Source organism: Perognathus longimembris, unplaced genomic scaffold (assembly GCF_023159225.1).
Source record: "Perognathus longimembris pacificus isolate PPM17 unplaced genomic scaffold, ASM2315922v1 HiC_scaffold_5069, whole genome shotgun sequence".
Lineage (NCBI taxonomy): Eukaryota > Metazoa > Chordata > Mammalia > Rodentia > Heteromyidae > Perognathus > Perognathus longimembris.
In genome coordinates, this window is record NW_025960455.1 from 278,312 (window position 1) to 305,221 (window position 26,910).

The window sequence follows — 26,910 nt, forward strand, 5'->3', positions numbered from 1 at the left end:
CCTAAAGTACCTCGGAGACATTTAACAAGTATAATTTATTAGATTTTGAAAAAATATCTGGAATATTTTATTTCACAGGGTAAGAGAACCCTCTAGGAAATGACTTTCTTCTTGGTGTGTGCCATCTAACACAAAAGGCCTTAACTGTGTAGGGGATCACATTGTCTATTTATATTCCCCATTCTTTGTACTTTTGTTTGATGAAGAAACATCTCATGGAGAGCCTGGGCCATAGCATACACAGTATTGTTCCTGTTGCAACTCTATCGAGACATAATCACTTCAAAAATGTATCTAGATGTCCAATCCAAGAGGCATCATGAGGAGAGTTCTCTCACCATACACAGACAGACTCAGAATCTAACCAATTAAAAGGGCAAAACTATAGACTAACAAGGAATAATTTTTCTGGGAACTTGGAAGGGTTCAGTGCCATGTTAAAATCTGAACGCTGAAACATCTGGGTGATGATGTGAAAAGATGAGAGGTATAAAGAAGGAGCCTAGCATGAAATATCTCCGTCTCATTGTTAAAATCATTGTGTGTTCATGACACAAACATTGCCTTTTATTAAGAATTATTAAGTTGATCTTATCCTCCTTTCTCTGTAATTGCCTGTTTGGCATGGTTGGCACACAGCATGTGTTGGCTGGCCAGAGAAGAGCAGCTGGCTGGTCTGCTGGCTTTTCTGGAGCTAACACTGGAGGGTTTTCCCCTGCAGATCAGCACACACCAGATGATACTCATAATTATACCACTTGAACTTTGCTTCTACTTCTTTGCAGCTTTCTGACATTGCTTGGTGCTGTGTAGAACTCTGAGCTCCTTGTCTTTAGTCTAGCCAGTTGCTCTTTGTGGAATGGATCCTGCTTCTTTTTCTTTTGGTGTTTTTCTTGCAACTTCTTAGCCAGGTGCTTTGCCTTCTGGCTTTCTGTTCCCTTGTTCTTCTTTCCTGCAGAATGGCTCTAGTTCACCACTCATTAGCTGCAGCATCTCCTCTCCAGCTGCTTGGCTTGCTGTAGTCGCCGCTGACCTTCCGAAAACTTTTGGGCTTTCCCCAATGCCACCTACTCAATCACTCTTCTTTTTAATTCTTCATCAGAAACCAACACTTTGGGCCAGATAGGGAGGGTTCTTTCATTCAATCAATCACATTTCCCAAAAGCAGGATGCCCTTCACCATGGTGATATCCTCATTCTCATCAGTCTGGAAAGTGACCCTGAATGCTGGCGGCCCCACCTGTGGCTCCTACTTTGGTCCCTGCAGTCTCTTCAAGGGAACAGGAGCAGCTAGGTTCCCACTCACAAACTGGGGCATGGAACCAGAGGACAGTTCCTGCGTATCCCTGTATGTGCAAGGCCACTCCTTAAGAAGTAAGGAGAAGACGCGGAGATCTTACCATTTCTTATCAACAGAAATCATCATCATTCCAAACAGCTTCTTGCAGTCCAATATATATGTTTTTAATATTATAAATTATTATTAAATATTTTATTGTTTTAAGATCACAGCTAAAGTACTTTGGCATGTTTTACACATGTCATACATGTATAGTTACTAGAAATATCAAATTAGGTATAAAATTTTGAAGAAATTATTTAAATGTGTATATTGACTTTACCACACGTATATCTAAGAAAGGAATAATTCTGTTGTACCATTAAGTGTTAATTGTTTATTACATGGCATGTTCACACCACTTGTAAAGAGAACCAAGCCAATTTCTCAAAGCAAAAATAAAAATTAATTAAAAAGTAATTCAGTCATAGTGAATCTGCCAACCAACAATACCAGGTGGTCAAATGAGCTATGGCTGATTTATAACATGCAAGTGGAGAAAGATCTGAATCTAATATCTGGCATCTTAAGTGTTTTTATTCTCTGATAGAATAATTCCCGAGAGGAAACATATTTTGTGCAAATGAAATGAAACCACCACCAATACAAATACAAATGTTGCTGAGCAACCTACTGATCTCTTGATTGCAAATCCACTCCCTATATCCTCCAAGCTGGGTTGGGTGTTATCTTGACATGGAACATCAAGACATGTACAAAGGCCATGGATGGCACAGCTAGGGAGAGCAATAACCTGTATGGGAAATCTGTATTTCCAAGGGATCCCCTGAGCATCAGGTACAAGGCATTATAGATTAAAGCTGTCTAAGGTGGCTAGGCCTAAGACAATCTCATACCACACAACTCAAGCTTCACTTTGCTTCAACAAAGCACAAAAATGTAGAAGGTTCCCTGGGACAATAAAAGAGGTGGTGCAGGTACCTGAGAATGAAGAACTGAGAAATCGACCTGCAGTGGTTCACTGAGACACAAGATGGAAGTACTGAGGGAGAGACCAACAGGGAAGTCTGGACAGATGTGGAGAGCTAATGGAGATATGGTCAAGAATCAAAGGGCCAGAAATACCTCTGCTGGCCTCAGCAGAAGAGAAGCTGAATTTGCAAGTTGTGGACCCCAGGTCAATTCCTGAAATAGGGAAATCTGTGAGGCTAGAAGACAAGCCCCAGAGGACGGAGACAGAGGACTCCTCCACTCTGTTAAGGAGGTCGAAGAGTTCTTATCTTTTACCTCCTCCACTTTACCTTGACAAAGGACAAAGGACAACCTGTGGAAAGAAGGAAAAATAGATCTTAAAAGAAACAATTGTAGTGTCTACCCAGCAGAGAATAATTTGAACTGGGGAGACTGTTTTCCTTCATCAGTATCTGCTATGTGTGCCCCACCCTGGAAGAAAATAATGATGTAATGCTCAATTTCAAACAGTAACTTCGTGTGTAATGTAAGAATATTTAAATCAAGGTAGTTAAAATGTATTTCAATTCATAGTTCCTAAAGGAAACTACTCAGTCCACTGTCATATGTCAAAGGAGATGTTCCTGTACCTTCTTAGTAGAGAATTTATGCCAATGATTTAGGTAGTGTTTGTCAAAGCATCATTTCCTCCTTTGCAATGACAGTTATGATAGAGGAAGGTGCAGAGAGCATAAATGTTAGAACCCAGAGTTCCCTTGGACATTGACAATGCTAAGAACAAAACAGTTATGGAAATTAAAAAATTACTTTTGCTGCGTTTTCTAAATGGTTTGAAGCATCACTTTTAATGTTATATGTTTTAATCATGTAGAGAGTGAAAATACAGCAATCATCACTTCTGCATCCATGTGTGCTATGTGCTACATTCTGAAAAAGCAGCTAGTGTCAGACAAGGACCTGACAAGGAGGGAAAACTGGAGAAAAACAAAGAGAAAAACCAAAGGGAACATCATTGAGCCACTGCTAAGGTGAAATTCTAATTGAAAGTGAAGCCTGTTTTATATATACATATGTGTGTGTGTGTGCGTGCATATATATATATATATATACATATGTATATAATTGTTCGTATGTTATCTATGTCTTTTTATTGTTAGAGATGGTGATTCCAACCCAGCTTTTTTCATGGCAGTTTCCAGCAGTCTTCTGTAGAAACATGTAAACTGTCTTTCCTGGGACTCTGCATCAAGGCCCAGAATTGCAGCCAAAAATCATAAGTCAGAAAACATATGCTGAAGAATGGAACCCTGGGCCTCATGCATGCTAGACAAGCACTCTACCAGTAAGTCATATTTTCAGCCTGCAGTTCCCTTTTGATAAATATTTCTGGCACAGTGTCAAGAAAGTTTTTGCATCAAGCCAATTGCATGGTGCAACAGGATTGCATCAGAGGCAGTCATGTAAATGTGAAATGGTCAGAGAGCTCTCAGGGAAATAGGAAGAGGTCAAATAAGTCATTATGGCATCACACTGTATTATGTCAAATATAGGCACAGAAACTGTACACCTCCATTCTCCAAAGCAGCCATGGAAAATTATTGGTTAACCAGGAGGTGTCAATTAGAAATCTATGTGCAGATAGAGCCACAAATGCAACCAATTACTGCTTGAGCAGGCAATGATAATGGCAAAATCAACAATTTCAGGTCAGCAACTCAAAGTCACTGAACAAATTGAGTTACACATTTGCATTCTGAAATTTTGCCTTTTTAATTATTAATAGTGTTTCTAGGTATGCTAAATTTATGGTTAAGCCTACTATTGTAATGTAGCAATACATTTGCCATTGATACATTCTCTTTATTGTTTTCTGAGAACATGGTGCTCTTTCCTCCCCCAAACTAAGACAATAATACAAAAATAACTCTTATTTGCTCATCCTGAAAATATATGAAACTCAGAGTCCATAAAATGACCTTAGCAGTCTGGGAGTAAAAAGAATTTTCAGGACAGTGAACTAGCTGATAGTGTCCAACAGAAAATTAGAACTACTGTTTTTAAGTCATGGCCCCGACAACATGGTGATATATTGATGTTGGCTCATATATTGTGCCATGTGTCACAATGTGTGTCTCATTGCAGTGCCACATGGAAACAATATATGTGAGGAGTGTCTCCTGTTCTGTTCCTTCTCTATCTCTCTCATTCTGTATGTGTGTGTGTGTGTGTGTGTGTGTGTGTGTGTGTGTGTGTGTGATGGTGGGAGAGAGAGAGAGAGAAAGAGAGAGAGAGAAAGAAAGAGAATATGTGGTGATACTAGTTCTTAAACTTGGCTCCTCTGTGCTGTCATTTACTTGTTTCACTCCAGGCTAGTAATTTACAGTTTGAACCGCTCTTTGACCTTCAGCTTTTGTGTAGTTAATTCAACATCAGAATTACACGGACTTTCTTGCCTGCTCTGGCTTTGAACTGCGATACTCAGATATCTAGCTCATGAATATCTAGGATTTCAAACATCAGGGGACATGGCCAGACTTCTGTTTAACTTTTGGTTAGATGATATATCTCTGATAAACAGAGCGTACCTCTTGTTTAAAAAAAACACAATTTCTATTCATAAAAGAAACTTTACAAAACCCATGGTAATACAAGTATATGAATTTATTTGAAGATTTCAGTACAAGTACAGCTATACCATATACAAAGGCAAAACATTAGTAATAACGGAGTGTAACAACAACATCTACAAGTGGGCTTGATTTATACCAGACATTTCTCTATAAAATATCTTGAGATTGAATACCATTAGTCATATAGCATGAAATATTTCAATATATAATCTGTACTCCCTGCTGTAACAAGTCTAAGTCCTTAACTGGTCTAAGAATATATAAATCAAGGTTGGCAATCCCCAGAGAAAGAACGCTATCACTCTGAGGCTCCCAGGTACTGGAAATAGAATGCTTGTCCTTGCTAACAGTTTAGTCTGTCATGGAGGTACTTCCTGTGCATGTCATATTTGAGTCCTTTGTATACATGTGATGAAAACCTGCCAAGGTTTGGCCACTCAATTAGGCTATCAACAGATGTAACAGTTTTGCATTCGATAGTGTGTTATCAACAAATCTATTTTGAGTGAAGGGAGACTGCCACTGCCCTCTGCTGAGTACAAAGGTGTAGGAGGACAGATATCTAAGTAGAGTGGACAGTAGTGGATAGTGAGTTTCCTGTTAAATCCTTTTGTAACTGCATTATAGACATTTCACTACTGACTGATCCCCTTCAGGTATCCATTCTGGATTCAATATCATCCTTGAGTTTGGGGATATCTTTAGACTTGCAACTGTAGGTTTTTCTAAGACCTTGGGAAAGAAGTCTCATTCTATTAGCTAGTTCAGTGTTGCTTTTCTTTCCACAATGTGGCTGATATTTTTCTGTATGCATTGCATAAATTCATTTTCTTTCATGTTTCTTTCTTTTTGTTTGGGGGGAGGTGAAAAAGGATAGATTCACACCTAACACCTAACATCTTGGCAAACTTGGGCATTTTCCTCATTGCAAGCACCTGAGTGAATATCTTGGATGAGATAGTGTCTGATTCCCATGTAATAGCCTGGTCCAGTTTTCCTCCTTTGTTGAAATATGTGTTTTTCCACAGACACTATGTAAGGAATTTGCTGATAACTCCTGTGGCATAATTTACACAAGGAATGAACAGAGAGGATGTCTTGAGTAAAGAAACACACATATGTATTATGAAAAGCTAGGAGCCAATACCTGGAAAATGCGTTCAGTCCTCAGACAGGGCAAGATCCATGACAGGAAAAGTCAAGCTCTGTTGCTGGAATTGTTATCAGAGGATAAGGTTTGCAAGGCTTGTCAATCAGATGTCAGGGAATTGGACCATATTTCCTAGCCAATCAAGAAGGCGGTTTTTTTTTTTTTTTTTTTTGCTCCAGAACTGTCTAATGAGGAGTATGGTGGAGGGGGTGAGGCACAGTTGCTTCCGGTGCTTGGCCGCCATGTTTGCTCCCCATGTCTGGTGCTTAGGGAAGCCTGAGGTGACATGGTGGGGAGACTCTGCTTCTGCCATGACTATGGGAGTCCTCAGGGGAGACCCAACAACAAGTGAGAAGAAGGCAATGGTGCACGTAGGTGGGAATCTGGGGTTCTGGAGGACAAGCTATGGCAACCAGAAATAGCTGTGGTGCCCTCAGGTCACCTCAGTGGGCCCATGTTAGGTGGGCTGAGCCCTCAGTTACCCCGTGGAGCCCCGGGTTCATAGTCCTGGCTGCGTCTTGTTTTGGATGACCAGAGTGGATATTATGGATTGTATATGATCATAATTCGCAGCATCTCAAAGAGTGGTTGATTTTTAGTGTGTATGTGTGTGTATGAATGAGAATATAGCTTTCCATATCCTCCCAGGAAGTACTATAAAGCAAAAGTATGTGATATAATTTATTCCTGATATAAGAGAGTTTCACCCTGTTTCCGTGCCTCACACCAAGTTAAGGTGAGGACATTATCCTATGGAGTTGGCAGGAGATTCATACCATGCTCTCCTCTGCCCCTGTCAGTGAATACTCACTATATATACATGAAATATTATATGTGTATATTTCATATGCACTTTCTGTAATACTTGCTACAAGTTTGAGGGCTCTGCTCATTTCGTGACCTTTCGTTTTAGTTGATATTTTTGACTATCCTCTTTTATGGCCATATCTCCAACATCAACACCAGAACTTCACCTCCACAGTTGACTATAACATTTGCTCACTACTGACAGAGTTTCTTAAGGACCATCCCTTGTCTCCTTTTGCTTGCAGGCTTTTTATTTTATCATCAAATTGATGTACAGAGAGGTTACAGTTTCATGTGTTAGGCATTGGATACATTTCTTGTACAGTTTGTTACCTCCCCCCTCATTCTGCTCTCCCTGATCCATTTTGCCCTCTCTCCCCATGAGTTGTTCAGTTGGTTTACAACAAACAGTTTTGCTTGCACAGACTTTATAACATTCTCTATTTTGTGATGGCAAAATTCATAGTGTATAATAGGGAGCTGATATGCTGTGAGGAGAGATAATTGCTTCCTACTGAATGGTAATCAGTGTTTTATTTAGCAATAGTAATCTCACCCTATTGATTAAATTACTAAAATCAAGAACAATGATAAAATATCAACGTCTGTAGAAATTGAAGTATTTTGATGATCTATTGATAAAATGGTAACGATTTAGTAATACTCCCTAAGTTGTATCCCATTTAAAAAAATAAAAATACAATGTTTATTTTGCCATAGCTTAGTTATATTTCCAAATCAAAACTAAAGCACTAAAAGTGTATTGTATACCTAATGTATAATCACTCACATATTACAAAAATACATGTTGGAAGAAAGGCATAAGGGAAAATAAAAGAGAGCATGAAGGCCTGCCATTATATGACCATTCTTTTTAAGTAGCCAAACATATTATAGAAAGCAATAATTCACATGTTTAATAATAAATATTGAATTTCTTATTAAATTAATATTGGGCATAAAATTAATATTGTTATCAACAGATGTAACATCAAGTGTCACCATAAATTGGAAAAGCTATACATATAAATCTAATGTGTATAACTTTATAAGTATGAAATTGCTGAAGCAATTAAAAAGGACTATGTTGAAAAGTATATCCAGCCATGCATAAGCAAACTATTATGAATCTACACTTTCTTCAGCTTTACACCACACATCCAGTATATCGTGACATACAATTAAATTGTAGTTTTGTACCATATAAAATCCATTCTTGAAATTCTTTTTTTTTTGTTTTGTCTTACTCAAAATTACATTTTTTATTATAAAAGTGATGTACAGAGAGGTTACAGTTTCATACGTTAGGCATTGAATACATTTCTTGTACTGTTTGTTACCTTGTCCCTCATATCCCCCTTCCTCCTCCCCCTTTCCCCCCTGAGGTGTGCAGTTCACTTACAACAAACAGTTTTGCAAGTATTGCTTTTGTTGTTGTTTCTCTTATTTTACCCTTTGTCTCTCAATTTTGGTATACCCTTTCAATTTCCTAATTCTAATACCAGTATACACGGTTTCCAATATACTCAGATAAGATTACAGGGATAGTGTAGATACATTCACAAGAAGGTGATACAAGAACATCATCAATAGTAGAAACTACAGATACACATGGCATGTTGAAAGTAGTTACAACTGTGATATAACAATCCTTTCCATAAAATGGGGTTCATTTCACTTAGCATCATCTTATGTGATCATAATGGTATAGCTATTAGGCTCTTGTGATCCTCTGCTGTGACTTGCCTAAACCTGTGCTAATTATTCCCAATAAGGGAGACCATAGAGTCCATGTTTCTTTGGGTCTGGCTCACTTCACTTAGTATAATTTTTTCCAAGTCCTTCCATTTCCTTACAAATGGGGCAATGTCATTCTTTCTGATAGAGGCATAAAATTCCATTGTGTATATGTACCACATTTTCCTGATCCATTCGTCTATGGAGGGGCATCTGGGTTGGTTCCAGATTCTCGCTATGACAAATTGCGCTGCAATGAACATTGTTGTGCTGGTGGCTTTACTGTGATTTTGTTTGTGGCTTTTTGGATAAATACCCAAAAGTGGGGTTGCTGGGTCATAGGGGAGTTCTACATTTAGCCTTCTGAAGAATCTCCATACTGCTTGCCAGAGTGGCTGAACCAGTTTACATTCCCACCAACAGTGAAGTAGGGTTCCCTTTTGGCCACATCCCCTCCAACAACTGTTATTGTTAGTTTTCTTGATATATGATATTCTTACTGGGTGAGATGAAATCTCAATGTTGTTTTGATTTGCATTTCTTTTATGGCCAGTGATGTAGAGCATTTTTTCATATGTCTCTTGGCCGTTCTCATTTCCTCATCGGAGAAGTCTCTTTGTAGGTCTTTAGCCCACTTGATGAGCGGGCTATTAGTTCTTTGCGGTTTTGTTTTGGAGGAAGGTAATGTTTTTAGTTCTGCATATATTTTAGATATGAGGCCTTTGTCCGTTGAATGGCCGGTAAAGATCTTCTCTCAGTCTGTGGGCTTTCTGTATATCTTGCGAGCTATGCAATTTGATGCAGTCCCATTTGTCCAACCTTTCTTTGATTTGTAGCCTTTCTTGGTCTTTGTTGAGGAAGTTCCGTCCTGTGCCAAGGAGCCCAAGTTTTTCTCCTACTTCTTCCTTTAGTGTTTTCAGGGTGTCTGTTTTGATTTTGAGGTCTTTAATCCATTTGGAATTGATTTTGGTGCAGGGTGATATATAAGGATCTAGTTTTAGTTTGTTGCATGTGTTGAGCCAGTTTTTCCAGCACAATTTGTTAAAGAGGCTATCCTTCTTCCAAACTATTGTTTTAGCCCCTTTATCAAAGATTAAGTAGGCATAGTTCTGTGGGTTCATTCCCGGGTCTTCAATTCTGTTCCATTGGTCTTCAGGCCTGTTCCGGTGCCAAAAACAAGCTGTTTTTATTACTATAACTTTATAATACAACTTGAAGTTGGGTATTGTAATTCCTCCAGCACTGTTCTTTCTGCTTAGGATTGTTTTTGCTATTCTAGGTCTTTTATTATTCCATATGAATTTCTGGATTGCTTCCTCTATTTCATCAAAAAATGGTGTTGGGATATTAATGGGTATTGCATTGAATTTGTAGATAGCCTTTGGCAATATTGCCATTTTGATTATATTAATCCTCCCAATCCAGAAGCATGGGAGGTTTTTCCATTTCCTTAGTTCTGACTTAATTTTGTTTTTCAAGGTTTTAAAGTTCTCCTCAAAGAGGTCTTTCACTTCTTTGGTTAAGGTTATTCCTAGGTATTTTATGTTTTTGGGGGCTATTGCGAAGGGTGTTGCTTTCCTGATAACAGCCTCGGTCTTTGGGTCGTTAGCATACAGATAGGCCGTTGATTTTTGAAGGTTTATTTTATATCCTGAAACTTTGCCAAAGTTTTGAATCAGCTCTAGTAGCTTGCGGGTAGAGTCTATGGGATTCTTTAGGTATAGGATCATGTCATCTGCAAAGAGAGAGAATTTAACTTCATCTTTACCTACTTGGATCCCCTTTATATTTTCTTCTCCCTTGATTGCTCTGGCTAGGAATTCTAGTACTATGTTGAAGAGCAGGGGAGACAGTGGACATCCCTGCCTTGTTCCTGATTTTAAAGGGAATGGCTTATTTTTTCACCATTTAGAGTTATGCTTGCTGTTGGTTTGTCATAAACTGCCTTGATTATATTCAGGAATGTTCCCTGTAATCCCAGTTTTTCCAGGGCTTTTAGCATAAATGGGTGCTGGATTTTATCAAACGCTTTTTCTGCGTCCAGAGATAAAACCATGAGGTTCTTTAACTTGCTCCGGTTGATGTGGTGGATTACATTAATTTACTTGCGTATTTTAAACCAACTTTGCATCCCTGGGATGAATCCTGTTTGATCGTGGTGTTTGATTTTTTTTGATGACCTGTTGAAGTCGATTGGCCAGAATTTTGTTGAGAATTTTTGCGTCTATGTTCATCAGGGAGATCGGTCTATAGTCCACTTTCCGTGATGAGTCCCTGCCTGGTTTTGGGATGAGGGTTACACTGGCTTCATAGAATGAGTCTGGAAGTGAATGTTCTCTTTCAATTTCATTGAAGAGTTTGAGAAATATTGGTGTGAGTTCTGTTTTGAAGGTCTTGTAGAATTCTGCAGTGAATCCGTCTGGACCTGGCTTTTCTGGGATGGGAGATCCTTTATTGCCATTTCTATTTCAATACTTGATATGGGTCTGTTAGGAGGTTTAAATCTTCATGGTTCAGTTTGGGGATATGATTTTTTTCTAGGAAATCGTCCATTTCTTCCAAGTTCTCTAATTTGTTGGCATAAAGGTTTGCAAAATAGTCCCTTATTATTTTCTGAATTTCGGTTATTTCTGTGATGATGTTACCTGTTTTATGTCTTATCTTGTTTATTTGAGCGTGCCGCCTTTGTTTTTTAGTCAGGTTTGCCAGGGGTCTGTCTATCTTGTGGATTTTTTCAAAGAACCAACTCTTTGTTTTGTTGATTCTTTCGATGGTTTTTTTCGTCTCTATTTGATTTATTTCTGATTTTATTTTAATTATTTTCTTCCATCTATTGATTTGGGGTGTGGCTTGTTCTCTCTCAAGGAAATTAAGGTGCTTCCTTAAATTATTGAGTTGCTGTTTCTCCAGTTTGTTGATGTATGTACTCAGAGATATAAATTTTCCTCTGAGTACTGCCTTTGCTGTGTCCCAAAGGAGCTGGTACTTTGTGTCCTCAACTTGGTTGAAGTCCCTAGACATTTGAATTTCCGTTTTAATTTCTTCAATGACCCTCTGATGGTTCAGCAGTGTGTTGTTTAGTCTTCATGAATTGTAGCAATTTCTGTGGTGGCTGGTTGATTTGACCTCTAATTTTATTCCGTTGTGGTCTGAGAGAATGCAGGGAATGGTTTTGATACTTCTGAATTTGTACAGATTTTCTTTGTGCCCTAAGATGTGATCTATTTTGGAGAATGTTCCATGTGCTGCCGAAAAGAATTTGTCTTCTGTCCTTGCTGGGTGGAATATTCTGTAGATGTCAATTAAGTCTATTTGGTCTATGCAATTGTTTAGTTCTGTGGTTTCTTTGTTCAGTTTTTGGCGTGTTGATCTGTCCAGAGGTGATAGTGGAGTGTTAAAGTCCCCAACTATCAATGTGTTTGGGTCTATGCGTGATTTTAGAGCCAGTAGTGTTTGTTTGATGAAGTTGGGTGCTCCTGCATTTGGTGTGTAGATATTTAGAATGGTTATTTATTCCTGTAGAAGAGATCCTTTTACTAGTATGTAGTAACCTTCCTTGTCTCTTCTTACCTTTTTTAATTTGAAGTCAATTTTGTCTGATACTAGGATTGCAACTCCAGCCTGCTTATGGGGGCCATTTGCTTGATAGATTTGATTACAGCCTTTCACGTTTAGAAGATGTTTACTTTTGCTAGATAGATGAGTCTCTTGGAGGCAGGAGAAAGATGGATCTTGATTTTTGATCCAACTTATGAGCCTATGTCGTTTGATTGGAGAATTAAGTCCGTTAATGTTGAGAGTTAGGTTGAGAGATGATCGTTTGTTCCTTTCATTATCACTATCTTGTTTAAAGCTGTGTCTTCCCATTTCTTGATCTGATGTTTACTATTTAGGGTTCATTTTTCTGTCTGTATTGGGATCTTGATTATTTTCCCTGTATAGTACATCTTTGAGGATTTTCTGTAAAGCTGGTTTGGTGGAGATATATTGTTTCAGTTTTTCCTTACTGTGGAAGACTTTTATTTGACCTTCGGCTATGAAGGAGAGTTTGGCTGGGTACAGAATTCTTGGTTGGTAGTTATTTTTATTTAGAGTTTGGTATACTTCATTACAGGCTCTCCTTGCTTTCATGGTCCCTGCTGAGAAGTCTGGGGTAATTCTGATTGTTTTTCCTTTATATGTGATTGTTTTCTTTGCCCTAACAGCTTTGAGTATTTTTTCCTTGCACTCTGCTGAAGCTCTTTTGATCACAATGTGTCGGTGGGATGTCCTATTCTGGTCTGGTCGATTTGGGGTTCTAAATGCTTCTTGTATCTGTATAGGCCTTTCCTTCTGGATATTTGGGAAGTTCTCCGCTAATATTCTGTTAAATAGGTTGCCTATCCCATTAACCTCTTTCTCCAAGTTTTCCTCAATACCTATTATCCTTAGATTGGGCTTTCTGATTGTGTCTTGAATCTCCTGTAGCGATCTGTTTTCTTGATTGGACTGGATTTGTATTGATTTTTGATCTTTCTCCATAGAATCTAAGGAATCTTCAGCTCCTGAGATTTGATCCTCTGCTTCAGTTAGTGGGGACTGTAGGCTAGCTACTTGATTTCGAATCTCTTTTCCTTCTGACTGGTCTTTCCTGATGATTTCCATGTCATTTCTTAGGTCCTGTATGGACTTCTTTACTTCATTAACTTCATTACTTTGGTTTTGAGTGTTGTCTCTCAAATCTTTAAGCTGGGTAGCTATCTTTTCATTTGACTCTTGAAGTTCATTTATCTTTTTATTTGTGGATGCCATGAAATTCTCCATTAATTTTTCCTTTGCCTCCTCACGCTCTAACATAATTGACTGAAGAGATTCGAACTTTTCATTTATCATGTTTATCAGTAGACTTTGTAGAGCATTTTGGGGGTTCTCTTCTATGGTTTTGATTGACTGCTGTGCTTCCTGCTTGTTTTGAGTGGGGGATAAGACTTCATTATTTGCCATCTTTCTTGTGTTCTTTCTGCCCATTTCTAATGGGAATGCCAGTCTACCAGCACCTGTGAGCACCGTTTAGGACCCAAAGCAGCCCTTACCAAGCACTGTTGTGTAAATCTTCCAAGTTCACAATTATATACAGATAACTTGTATACCTGTCTATAAAGTTAGATTTGGTGTTCCTAAAGAATACAATTTCAATATAACAACCGATCCTGGGCCCTGTATTCAGTAGTTACTTATTTACTGTTACAACCGTATACGCCATTCTTATATTTATATTAAGTTCTTTTAAGACTGGCTTTCTCTATGAACCTCTTTAATTCACTCGTATTAAGCTGGGATACCCTCTATCTAATAACCAGGAGTCAATGGAACCTGGAGGTCCAGGCAGTAAGTCAGGAGGGTAAGGTGGAGGTAGTAAAGAGAATAGAGTAAAATGTATTGGGGGGGGTGGTGATTTTGCTTTAGTTTCAGTGGTGTGGAAATGTGGAGAAGAGTAGAATCTGTAGAAAGAACAAGGTTAAAATGACAGACACTGGAGAGTTAGGAGAAAAGGGTGGAGGTGTTATTCATAGGAAAGTAATTTTTAAAGTAAGAGAACGCAAAGAGTGAAATAAAGTAAAAGAACTGGAAGACAGATACACAAAACAGAGAAAAATTATTTTAAAAAGAAGAAAAAGTAAATAAAAAGGAAAGAAAACAGAAAAGGAACAACCCAAACAAATAAACAAACAAACAAAAAAAACTTGATAAAACAAACCGGTAAAAATGGAAAACAAACAAACAAGTAAAAAACAAACAAAAAAAACAACCAATGATGTTTCAGATGTGAAAAAATTAAAAAGAAAATTTAAAAAAAAAGTTTAAAAAAATGTTTGAAAAGAAAAAGAAAAAAAAAATAGAGTCCTCCTTGTTTGGGTGGTTTCTCCCCAGTCTCTGGTTTCCTTGCAATTGTCTGCAGTCTATTTTCCTGATTGGCTGGTTTGACTTGATTTCAGTTTGCAAGGGGTGGATCTGTTCTGACCCTTCTCCCCTGTTGGTGCAATCCTGGGTCTCTGAGGTTCGCACAGCTTGCAGGTGGGCTTTGGCGCCCTCTGTAGATGGGGACGTGAGCAGTCTCAGGAACTGTGGCTCCTCTGTCTGCTGTGGAGCCGCTGCTTTTGATGCCTGGATTTGAATAGGCTGTGGACTCAGCAGGGCGGGGCACCTCTGGCCTGTTTTGCTCAGCTGAGAGTTGCTTGCCTGGGGGAGGGGGCCTCCTTGTCATAGGTGTCTATGGAATGCAGCTTCATTTTGGGCTGGGAATTGGGCTTCCTCTGTGATGGGACCGTTTAGCTGTCCCAGGAACTGTTTGTTCCTCCCTCCGGTGTTTCCCTGCCACTGGTAGCTGCTTGCAGCTTTTGCTTTAAATTTAGAAAATCCGGCGGGCAGGGCGGGCACCTCTGGCTAAGCCATGGATCAGGACTCGCCTCCCGCCAGGGCAGGGGGTGTTCTCCTTGGCGGAGCTGGCTATCCCTGATTCCGGCCCTCCTGCCCTTTTCAAAGATGGCTTTTTTGACCTCGCTTTCCCCAGGCCCGCTTCAGTTCCAATCTGGTCTGACCATATGCCAGTGGCAAAGATGGCGCTTTGCTCTGGTGGTGGGGACAGGGATGCCTTCCAGAAGCTGCTCTGTGGGCGTGAGTGAGAATATCTTTTGTGGGGTATTCACGCTGTCTCTGCGATGTCAGGTCGTCCTTGCTCAGCGCCGTCTGGAGTATTTCTCGCTGGTCTACGCTGTGCGCTTTAGCTGCGCAGAGTGCGGGTTGCTGTGCCAGGCGCTGCGCCGGTGCCGGCACTGGCGCGGCGGCGAGACGCCGTCCGGAGCTCAGATCTGTGTTTTCAGACGAGCAAAGTCGATTTTTCCTTCCTGATCAGAATCCCTGTACTGTTAGAACTTACTTTGGCTGTCTTTCTAGGAGTAAAAGTTTCTATGGGGTGAGAAAACTGCGATGTCGGAGCAGCTCCACTAGGGCTCTACTTCTCCTCTGCTGTCTTCTTGAGCTTCCTCCATTCTTGAAATTCTTAAGCCTCATAGGGAAAGCAGAGAGGGAGGAGGAAGAAGTAATAAGATGAAAGGAAGAGAGAGATGGAAGGGAAACAAAGAGGATGAGAATAGAGTGATCTTACCTACAAAACTGATTGAGGAATATTGCAAAGGCAGATCTCTCAATAGAAATACATAACTACTAACCAAAATCCACTCTAATGAGTATATGAAAACAAGGAAGTTTGATATCAAGAAATAGGAATGAAACATATTTGGAGGTTAAGAACTGTTATACATGCAGGAATGAAATATACTTTAAAATTAAGGAAAGTATCCACAATCCCAATTACTCAGAAGGCTATGATCTAGGGGTCAGATTGTGGAGACAACCTGGAGAAGAAACTTCATGAGAATCTTATCTCCAGTTAACTACCACAGATTCAAAAGTGAAGCTGAGGCTCAAGTTTTGAAGCAATATCTTCAGCAATATGTCTGTGGACAATATATACACTGTAAGTTCAAGTCCTAAGACTAGCACCAAAGATGAAATTGTAGGAAATGATTAAGAAAGCAAAGCTGGAAAATAATTCAGTGAAAATATGCTAGTGGAATGATGGAATAAGTGCAGAGTACATAGACACAATCAAAATATACAGAATAAAATGCAAATTTACTTAGCTTTGGCAACTTGTTAATGTATCATCACTAGAAAAATCAACTTAAGTCACTTATTCATTGAGGAGATTTTAAATATATAAGGTAATATCTGACAAAGGAAAGGAATGTAGAATTACTTTAGACCTTCTATACATTTGAACAAATATGTGTGATTCATATTAAGAGGGATTATTCCTCCCAGAGCATGTTTTGTCACAGAGGCCATGCAGAAAAATTAATTCTGGCCTTAACAAGATGATGTAGCACTTGAAGGCAAAGATGCATCCCAGGAGCCCTACCCTGGAAGCCAAGATAGAGAAAATCTCAATAACCACCACAACCTTCCCCTTGGCACTATGGTAGACAGGCAGGAAGGTGAGCCACACACTGCAGAACACCAGCACTGCTGAAGGTCAGGAATATGGCTTCATTGAATGTGTCAGGTAGATTCCTGGCCAGGAATGCTAGAATGAATCTGGCCAGGGTCAGGAAATCCAGGTATCCTAAGACCCACTAGAAGCAGTGAGAGAGCCCTTGTTACCCAGGATGATGGTATGACCATGCTCTGAGTATACATCTGTGTCAGTGAAGGGAAGTGAAGTCCCTAATCAGAGTACACAGATAGTCCCCTTGAACAGAGTGCAGGTGGGCATGATGAAGTTAGGAGCCCCTGACACTGGCAGCCACCTCATCTTTCTCCCTGTGAAATTGACCTTGAAAGCCAGAAACACAGTTACACTTTTGGCCAAGACATCAGAAACAGCTACAGTGAATGAAACTCCAAATATGGTTTGCTGTAGATTGCACGTGATTGTATTGGGATGGACAATATAGAGCAAGTAACAAAGAAAACAGAAGATGAGGGAGATGAGCGGGATGTAGCTGGGAACCTGGTTATTACCCTTGACAATGGAGGTGTTCTGATACTTCAGAAAGGCCCCAAGAACAACTCCTGTGAATGTGACTAAACAAAGAGACCTTCAGGCCTAGGCTATCCCCAATGAATCATCATAAACCAGGAAACTTGCAGCTCTTTACAGGCACTGGTTTCTCTCTGAGTTGGCATACTGGTGATCTGGGCACTTCACACACTATTCCATGTCTGGCATGGAAGTCAAATAACCATTAGTCCTTTTTCCTTACTTAGAAGGAAATAAGGAAATCCCTGCAAAGAGATAATTCTAACATGTCAATACTTCTTAGCATAAGTGTAAACATTACCAAATATTACCAGACATGTTCAATATTATTTTATGTCTTCATATTTAAACAAACCTTCCCAATTCTCTCTTTCTTTAACCCACAGTGGCTATCACAAATATTACTTCTTGGTAATTCTAATCTCCAAAAATATTTTTCTATGGCATAATTATTTTTATCCTTGGGGGCACTGCTCCAACCTCTCATCAAAAAGTGTGCAGAATAAGGCTTGCATTTCCCTACAAGTCTCTGGCCATTATAAATAAGAGCCATTTATCCCTACCATGTTACTGCTCCTGGCCTGTGAAGCAGCGGGCAATAGAAAATCAAATCTCTCTTTGAAGTTCTAAATAACCTCTTGCCTGATTTTTACACAAAACCCAAACCACAGCACTTGCTCTGTTGCAAGAATATTTCTAGGCACTAGGAAATAAAGCTGTGCAAGAGCTCTCTTTTCTTTGTATTTTAAATTTCATGTTGAAGTAATTGCAGACCTTATCTTTAAAAAGGCTTGCACTTAATATGATAATGTAAAACTTAAATTATTGTTTACTTGAATAAACACTAGTACAATAGATTGGAAAAAATTACCCTACAGATAATTCAGATCCCACTTTTTTCAAAAGTCAGTATCTTCTAGTGTTACAATTCAGTTAACAAGTGGAAGAAAAAAAATGGTGTTGCAATCCTACTACACAACTCTTGGTTTGCATAGATTAGGAGAGAAAGCATATACAGTTCTCCCTAAGTCATGAACTTACCTGTCACATTAGCCATCTCATTCTCTAAGGAAGGGGTGCAGTCAAAGCAATAGGTAGCCTTTCCCTCCTGAGGAGATTTCCTGAAGCCATTGTTTTTAAAGAATAGAATTATTAAGCACAGTATTGTATGCACAGAAATCTAGTCAGTAAATTGAATGCGGTTATAGATTCCATATCATACCACAAAAGGATTATGTTCTATAACCTTAAGCTCTATCTAGCCTGTTGTAATATTGAGAGTTGTGAGCCCTTTAAAAGTTGGAGATTAATGGTTAGAATGTAGTTTCTATTGGCTAGTCCTATGGAGTTTCCTTGAATTCATGTCATTATATGTTATCTCCTACTCATTGGTGATTGCTGAGTAGTAAGTAGAATAAATTTCTTTGAATCTTTAATAGACTGCTGTAAGGCAATGCACAGACTTCTCATTTTAGTGTTATTTGAACTCAAGAGTCATCATATCTTCTTAATTTACCCAGTGTCCATGCAGTAAGAATCTTCTTTTTTTTTGTTTTTTTTTTTTTGGCCAGTCCTGGGGCTTGGGCTCAGGGCCTGAGCACTGTCCCTGGCTTCTTTTTACTCAGGCTAGCACTCTGCCACTTGAGCCACAGCGCCACTTCTGGCCATTTTCTGTTTATGTGGTGCATGAAGAATTGAACCCAGGGCCTCATGTATACAAGGCAAGCACTCTTGCCACTAGGCCATATCCCCAGCCCAGTAAGAATCTTCTTTTAGCACAGGCTCCTTCACTGATTCCTCATGCAAAAGATGCCTAACCATTAAATGGAACTTCCACAATGGAGCAAAATAAACCTTTAAAACACATAAGTGTTTGATCCAGTACTTTCCCACAGCATTGAAAAGTGCGAAGAAAAATACAATTTAGATTTTATGATAACGTTCTCAGTAAATATTTTGAAAACCCTAAGCATTTTTATTCCAAGCTGAACCAGGGACTTGAACTCAGAGTCTTGTTGATGCCTTAGAGATTTCTTTGCTTAAGATTAGCATGCACACTGGGAATATGGCTTAGCAGTAGAGTGCTTGCCTTGCATGCATGAAGCTCTGGGGTCAATTCCTCAGCACCACATAAACAGAAAAAGCCAGAAGTGGTGCTGTGTGGCTCAAGTGATAGAAGGCTAACATTGAGCAAAAAAAGAAGCCAGGGACAGTGCTCAGGCCCTCAGTCCAAGACTCATTAGCATTCTCCCACCTGAGCAAAATTTCCACTCTAGCTTTTTGGTAGTTAGTAAAGATAAGAGTCTCACAGGCTTTTGTACCCAGTGAAGCTTTGAACTAACCTGGGATCTTACGTCCAAGGCTTTGAGCTGCTTGAGTAGATACTGTTATATGCGGCTGCTACCAGGCCCCAGGCTTCCTAAAATACTGTGTTCCTTTCCTGTATCCAGCAGCCAGTAAATACAGTTTCTTAAGTTAGGAATCCATAAATGTATATTATTTTGTTTAAGTAAGCACACAGTGTATAAATTTTTCTGCATGCGTGTCAGAACTAAGTCAGAAAGGAGAGACTATGATGTTTATATGAGATTTGTAACTTAAGGTTAGCCCTCCAATGTTTGATCCACAGCTTTACTGCAAGGTTTACTAATAACTGATTGGAGAAGAGTTTCACTGTCTTTTCTGCATCCATAGCATGACTCCCGGAAAATGGCAGATCTTCATCTAAATTCCACTGAACATGCAGACAAGCTCTACCCTCTGTGCAGAGCCACGTCTACTTCAGTGCTATCAGGATTATAAGGAATAAATTTGTTTAAAATATAGAATAAAATCTAGCAGGCTTTAGATGTAGTCACTGTTGAAGCCTTCCTGATGACTAAGGGGAATAGACCAACCCTGGTTCCTGAAATACATCATCCCACTCACACATGGAGCAACACAAACAGAAGCACAAGTGTGAACTGTGGAGGCTGAGAATCTGCCTGCATGTTTTTCCACTACTATCCAATGGCTTGTGACTCTTCTGTTGCCAGGAGGCAAACAGGCATCTTTCCACATAGGAAATCAAGCAACGTATTCAAAAGAGTCCTTGCCCTAAGTTCACATGGGCTTCCCTCAACCCACTCACCACACCTAAGGCATGTCACGTGGACAGGGCAGACATCGCTATGTCAAGTCCTCCAGAAAACCACAGAGCAGCTGCACTGGTGACCAGCAGTGTGGAGAGAAAACTTTTGCTTTGAGCTGAATGCCAGGTCAGCCCACTGGTAAATATAAAAACACAAACCACTCAGTTCTGAATCTCACGCCTTCACTGGCAGCCTAATCATACAAATCTTAGACAAGATGCCAGTTCCCTGGCCTGTGATTAGCAGAGTAAATACTGCCTGTGCAGCCACCATCCAGAGAGCATGTGTAGAGGAAACTTCACCCTAAAGAACACAAGCATTCTGGGATGAGCAGGAATCCTTTGGAGCAGAAGAAAGAGGTTATCTCTCCAGGAACAGTAGCAAGATCACACTTAGTCCTGCAAATTTTATGTAGCTAGGCAGCAGGAAGGAAAAGCAGATGCCCCAAACTTCATGGATATGGACATAGAGGTCTGAACATACTGTGACAAAAAACCAATGATATACTATCCACATTCAAGTACAAAACACACTTTTTAAAGTCAAAGACTAGAGGAACTCTTATGTTTCCACATTCTATATTGAAATCTCATCTGTTATCTTCTCATCAGTTTTCATCTCTGTTGACCTGGGACCTGTAGCCATATGATGGGACCTAATAACCTTTGAGCCAGAAACTGCTCTGTCTGCACTAAGAACAGAGGATGGGTTTATTGGTGCATTTTTAAAAACCTAACAGGACTTTACCCAGGAAAGGAAAATCTTCAGGAACTTTCACAGAGAAACATTTAAGAGAAGTATTTTCTATTGCTAGGGATCTACAGCAAACTAGTAGCACTGTATGCAACGATGACAGAACACAAATATCCATTCAAAACTCTGTTGTTTTATTTCTCTCACAATGTAGAGACAATACTGTGAGGAAAGGGATGAGGCAGGACTGCTCTGGAAATCAAGAAGTGATAGTAACAGTGGTAACAAGTACAGACACCCTGTGTGTGGAGATCTCCCTTATGGAATGGCTACAGGCCTAAGCTATTTATGTCTGCCTAGGAAATCCTAGCCTTATTGGAACAAATTGGTTACCCAAAGTCACCCGCCTGGTACATTGCCCAGGGCATCAAAAAGGGTAGTAGTAATAGGAACATGCAGGCATTGCCAGAGAAACTGCCTCAAAAAGAGGGGGGGTGGGGCTAAATATTTTATTGACTCTTCCCTATCCCAGACTGTGGTGCAAGCCAGTATACCCAGGCAAATAACATTTAACAAGTAGTTCAATGAAAAACAAAACTCTGAAGAGTGGTGGATCTTGCCATACCATAGGATATTTTTACCAAAACTCTGGGCAAAACTTTGAGTTGATATGTGTATAAATCAACTCACTGGGGAACAACTATGACGAAGCCTTATAAAGGGACATTGCATTGTTCCTAAATTAGGACAGCTCCAGTAATAACCACCAGGTGCCCTGCCTTTGCTCAGACTCATGCACCCTAGGGTAAAAAGCCACCCACCGGAATACGGATGCCAGGAAGCACTCTAGGGGAACACTGGAGAGAGATTTCACTTAAAACAACCTCTCCCACTGCCTTAGCTTGTAAGTACCTCCTATTATTGATGCCTTTTCCGGGTGGATAGAGGCATTTACAACAATACAGGGAACAGCTATGGTTGTGATTACAAGCTTGGTAGTTTCCCCATTTCGGTGGGGTTTATCCTGTTGCAAATAAGTTTTGGAAGACTCCCTCCTCTGTGACTCCCCAGGGTCTACTCTGAAATATTGACTAAACTTAATAGTGTTCCTGATGTTTCTGCAGAACTTAAAGCAACTCAGTGTGTGGCACATAAACAGGACTGGAAGAAACTTCTACAGCCATCCTTTCCAATCCGGAGATTAAATATGTGTTAAGAAGTTCAAAGTTGGCCTCACTCCTACCTAGAAGGGAACCTACACTGTAACCTGGTATTTCCCACCACGGTGAAAGTATATGGGATCTGTGCCTGGCTCCACCACATAAAGCTAAAATCTGCTGACTCAGGATGAAGAGCACAAGCACTTCAGATCGAATGAAGGGTAGGCTTTTATGTTGTTGCACTAGCCCTTCACCCTTCCTATCAAATCCTTCCCTAGATCCTTGGGTGACACTCTTTCCGTGTTTCATAGATTTGTAAGCATTACCCCCCGATCTGAGAATGGATTGCTAGTTATCTTGAGTTCAAAGCCTCCTTACTGTGTGGGTATTGGTCATACTGAGTCAACTTTAATTTCTGGAGACACCTCAGAGAGCAGTTGGGATAAGCCCAGCAAAACCAAAGGGGAGAACTCTGAACATCGTTAGTAGAAATCTCAAACAGGTCTAATGTGGGATAGCCTCTCTATGATGAGACAAAACATAGAAACAACAAAAGAAAACAAATGTTGGAAAATTTCCAGAACTGGTTCCAAAAATTATTTAATTGTACCCTGTGACTAAAAACTCTGGTTCCTACTGTCATGGGCCCTTCATTCTACTTTTCTTGGGAACAACAATAGGTACATGTAACTTTGTTCAAAATCAGGTTACCTGAGGTAAGTTCATGATCCTATGGGATACAACCATCTAACTGAAGAATCAAGGATTTGATTTTACGTACATAAAACCTGTGCCGAATTAAATATGGAGACTGCAGCTATGTAAAATCACCTGTGAGACCTGTACTGTACCATCAACTGGGGAGCTCCTCAAGCTCACCACCATTATTCAATAACTATTGTCCCTGACTTTGCTCTGGTCAGCATGATGTCATTCTTTATCTCTTCATTAGAGTTGATCTGCTGAGTTGAGACTGGCCTCTTCTCTTAATATCCTGGTGGCTCAGCTTCCTAACAGTATTAACTACATTTCAGGATGCACGTTTTGGGGATTTGAATTCTCCTGAAGTGACCAGCTTTGTACTAAAGACTTCCAGTGCAACATCGCAAAATGTGGCTTCTATCTCGCAATCAATTCCCCACTTAACACACAGTATTATCGTAATTCTGCTTAAGGTGGTCTTGCTCCTTTCTTCCTATTTGAATTGCCACCAAATTCTTATCCTTATCACTTTTTTGAGTTTCTTGGCAAGGATCATTCTCAAACTATCTGTATGACTTCTTAGAAAATCTTTCTTAAGTATTAGGACTAAAGATTGCTGCCTGCTTTGACAAAGTGAACATTCAAGGATATATATATATATACATATATATATATATATATATATATATATGTATATATATATATATATTTTTTTTGGCTGTGCATGTGCCCAGGAAGAATTTGCGAAACCCCATATATCTCATTTCTAGCTCTCATTCAGACTCAATCAGGAGGAAAAGGAAGGGTCAAAATAGTTGCGACGTCATATTCAAAGTGTGACATAACTTCGGGACTGTGTATTAGTAAGGAAAAAATAAATCTCTGTACAGACCGAGTCAAAACTGTGGCTGGGGATATGGCCTAGTGGCAAGAGCGCTTGCCTCATATACTTGAAGCCCTGGGTTCGATTCCCCAGCACAACATATACAGAAAATGGCCAGAAGTGGCGCTGTGACTCAAGTAGCAGAGTGCTAGCCTTGAGCAAAAAAAAAAAAAAAAAAAGAAGCCAGGGACAGTGCTCAGGCCCTGAGTCCAAGGCCCAGGACTGGCAAAAACAAACAAACAAACAAACAAACAAACAAACTGTGTCTATTGGTCAAATCTCCAGCTTCATGAGTGAGATCAAACATTCAATTTTAAAATTTATAGGTCTGCAAAGAAATAGGAACTTATGGCCTACAAAACAGGAAGTCCACAACTCCACTATTCAGGATTACTTTGGAAGTCTGCCTGTTGTATTTCCTGGATAAGAACTTCAGCCATTTTACATGCAAATGAAGAAAATATAGTTGAGGGCCAGTATCTCAGTATCAATAAGGAAATCAAAAACAGTCTTTACACACCACATAGTAACTCTAAAGTTCAAAACTACAATAACTGAATTTACCAAATCCTACAGGGATTTAACAGCAGATTCGAACCAGGAGAGTAAATCAAACAGTTTGTGTAATCACAAAAAAAATTACTAACAGAAATTAAACAGACCTAGACATCTTTGGAATGCCCAACATACTAAACTGTGCATAATGGTATTCTCAGGATAGAATAAGGTAGAATGAATATTTGAAGTAGCAACAGCAGAAAACTTTCTGCGTCTTATAGAAAACATTCCCTACACATGCGCCTCGGTCAGTGAAGACCACATGGGATAAATTTAGATCCACGACAAGACACAAGCAATAAGAGGAGTGACTCCTCATGCAGAATGGCTACCCAGCACAAATGATGGCTTCTCTTCAAAACGCAAAGCATTAAGATCAACAGGAGAATTATACTGGAGGTGGCTGAAGGGAAAAGACTTCTACAAATTCTGTAGTCACCAATCCATCCTTGAGAAATTAACTGAGATTTTCTTTACCTGGGTTCACACATCATGTCCCACTCTCTTATCCTGGAGGAACCCAGGCTAGTCAAGGTTGTAATGGTTTCTTGGTCAGACACAAAGCAGGTGGAAAGTTGGTCTCTAAACGTAGGGTCCCTTAATTCATCTCTTTCTTCAGAGAACGGCATGTGGGGTGGGGATGGTGGTGAAAAAACTGAAATGAGGGTTCCAAACCCACAAGCTTCACCTTCTTTGGGATAGCCATCCGCTTGTCCGAGGAAGAGAAAATGGTCAGTGATACTTTGTCTTCAAAAATGTCTTGTCTGTGGTCCTTCCTGGGACATCCAGGAAGTACTTTTGCATCTGTAACAACCTGAGCACCAGAATACTCTTTGGAATGTGGCTGATGAGTTTCTCCTTGTTCCAAAGGGACTGCTCCATGTGATTGTGCCATCTCTATTCTAGAGCATAGTGGAAAAAGGGGGCATATTTAGGGAAAACTCAACCAAATGCCTTCCCATTCAAAAGTGCTCACCAGCATTTTGCTGTCTATATTTGGATCACAGGAACATGCATAAACAGCCTTCACCAGTCCACAGGGTGAAAAGTCAGGAGAATGTATCAGCAGTTTGGTAATACATCACGGAATGTTTACGTTTGTTTGATGCTGTCTCTTTCAGGTTCCCTGTTTTGGCCCATATAGTGATTTCAGTACACACCATTGTCCTGGCTTTCCCTTGCTATTTTGCTGCCCCAGAACATTGGCCCCTCTCACTGTATTCTTCTCCTAAACCAACTGTCTATAGAATCCTTGGGATGAAGCTCTCTGGGTGAGACAGCCTAAAACTTGATTGTAGTCTAGTTTATAGTATTGATCCTTTTAAATGTCACTAACAAAAGGTTTATAAACCTCAGAACCTTCCAAACAGCAGATTACACTACTGGAAGTTTAGCAGCCATCTCTGACCCATTCAAGTTCATTGTGTCCAGTATTCTCCCCAATTATGAACTGCTGTTTCTGAGCAAGTGCTCAGAATCCATTGTCCAGAACCCATGTTCTGTCAACCTGATCTTAAGTTTGTATCCGAGATATACCGCTGTTCGACCCGGGTAACTGGAACTGAAAGTCAGAACATGGGGGACAGGGGCGAGTGGACCAACGCACACTTCATTTTAGAAGGGCGAAGGTTTATGTAGGTTTGGAAATCAATTCACAACTTCAAAAGTATATTTAATGTAGAAATATATCCATATCAATACACAAGTTTTGGATGTCGCTACTTACTACAAGAGATGTCTCTTCTACAAAGGATGTCACTACAACAAAGGGGTCAACACTGCATCAAAGGATCAAACCAGTCAAAGCAAAAGTCTTATCACCTAGCTACTATTTCCTCAAGACTAATTATCATAGACTATTGACTTCCCCATTTACTGTAAAAAGCTTTCACTGGAGCAACTGGACAAACAAGTCTCCCCAACGAGGCTTTATTCAGGGGAGGAGACTCTCATGACAAAGTGGCTTCCTTTGGAGAACAAATGCAGGAGATGCTTTAATGGAGATGTTTCCCCATTGGCCTACTAGTTTGCTAATAAGACATCAGAATAGCTGTGCCAAGGCTAAGTACCCCACTGGTCAGAGAAATCATTCTCCCACATACCTCATTTCAGGAAGGAGCTAGGATTGAATTTCCAAAGGGGTCAATATTTAAGGCAACAACGCTGAAGGTGTTACAGGTAAATTTACATAGCTATGCCAGAGCACAACCAGAGAGCTGGTCAAACACTTCTCCACGTTAGCAAGTGTCCGAAAGTCACTAGCATTTGTATCCTTGAAAAAGATCTATCCTTACAAATTATTGTAAGTGGACATTAAGCTGGGATATCCATCTGCACCACTTAAGAACTCTGGCCTCCCAAGCAGCTTCCAAGTAAGAATCTCATCACCAAATCCCCTGGTTCTTGGGCTTTTGGACCCACAATGAATTGCATCTTGAGCTTTCATGCCTCTCCAGCTCGCCAGCCTCCTTAATTATGTTTCATATATCCTATTGGTTCACTAGAGAAGCTTGAATAAAGCAGTAACTTTTCTGGCTTAAAAGGCAATATCCTTCTCACTGCAGGCATTTACCTTTTGGATCACCTTGAATAACTGAGACCAAAAT

The 26,910-nt window shown here is 39.9% G+C and overlaps 2 pseudogenes; one reads left to right on the forward strand and one right to left on the reverse strand.

The window, feature by feature from the left end:
• Nucleotides 1-591: 591 nt before the first annotated feature.
• On the reverse strand, nt 592-25,199 carry LOC125344985 (annotated as a pseudogene).
• A 116-nt stretch (nt 25,200-25,315) lies between these two features.
• Nucleotides 25,316-26,910, forward strand: part of LOC125344986 — a 48,038-nt pseudogene continuing 46,443 nt past the window's right edge.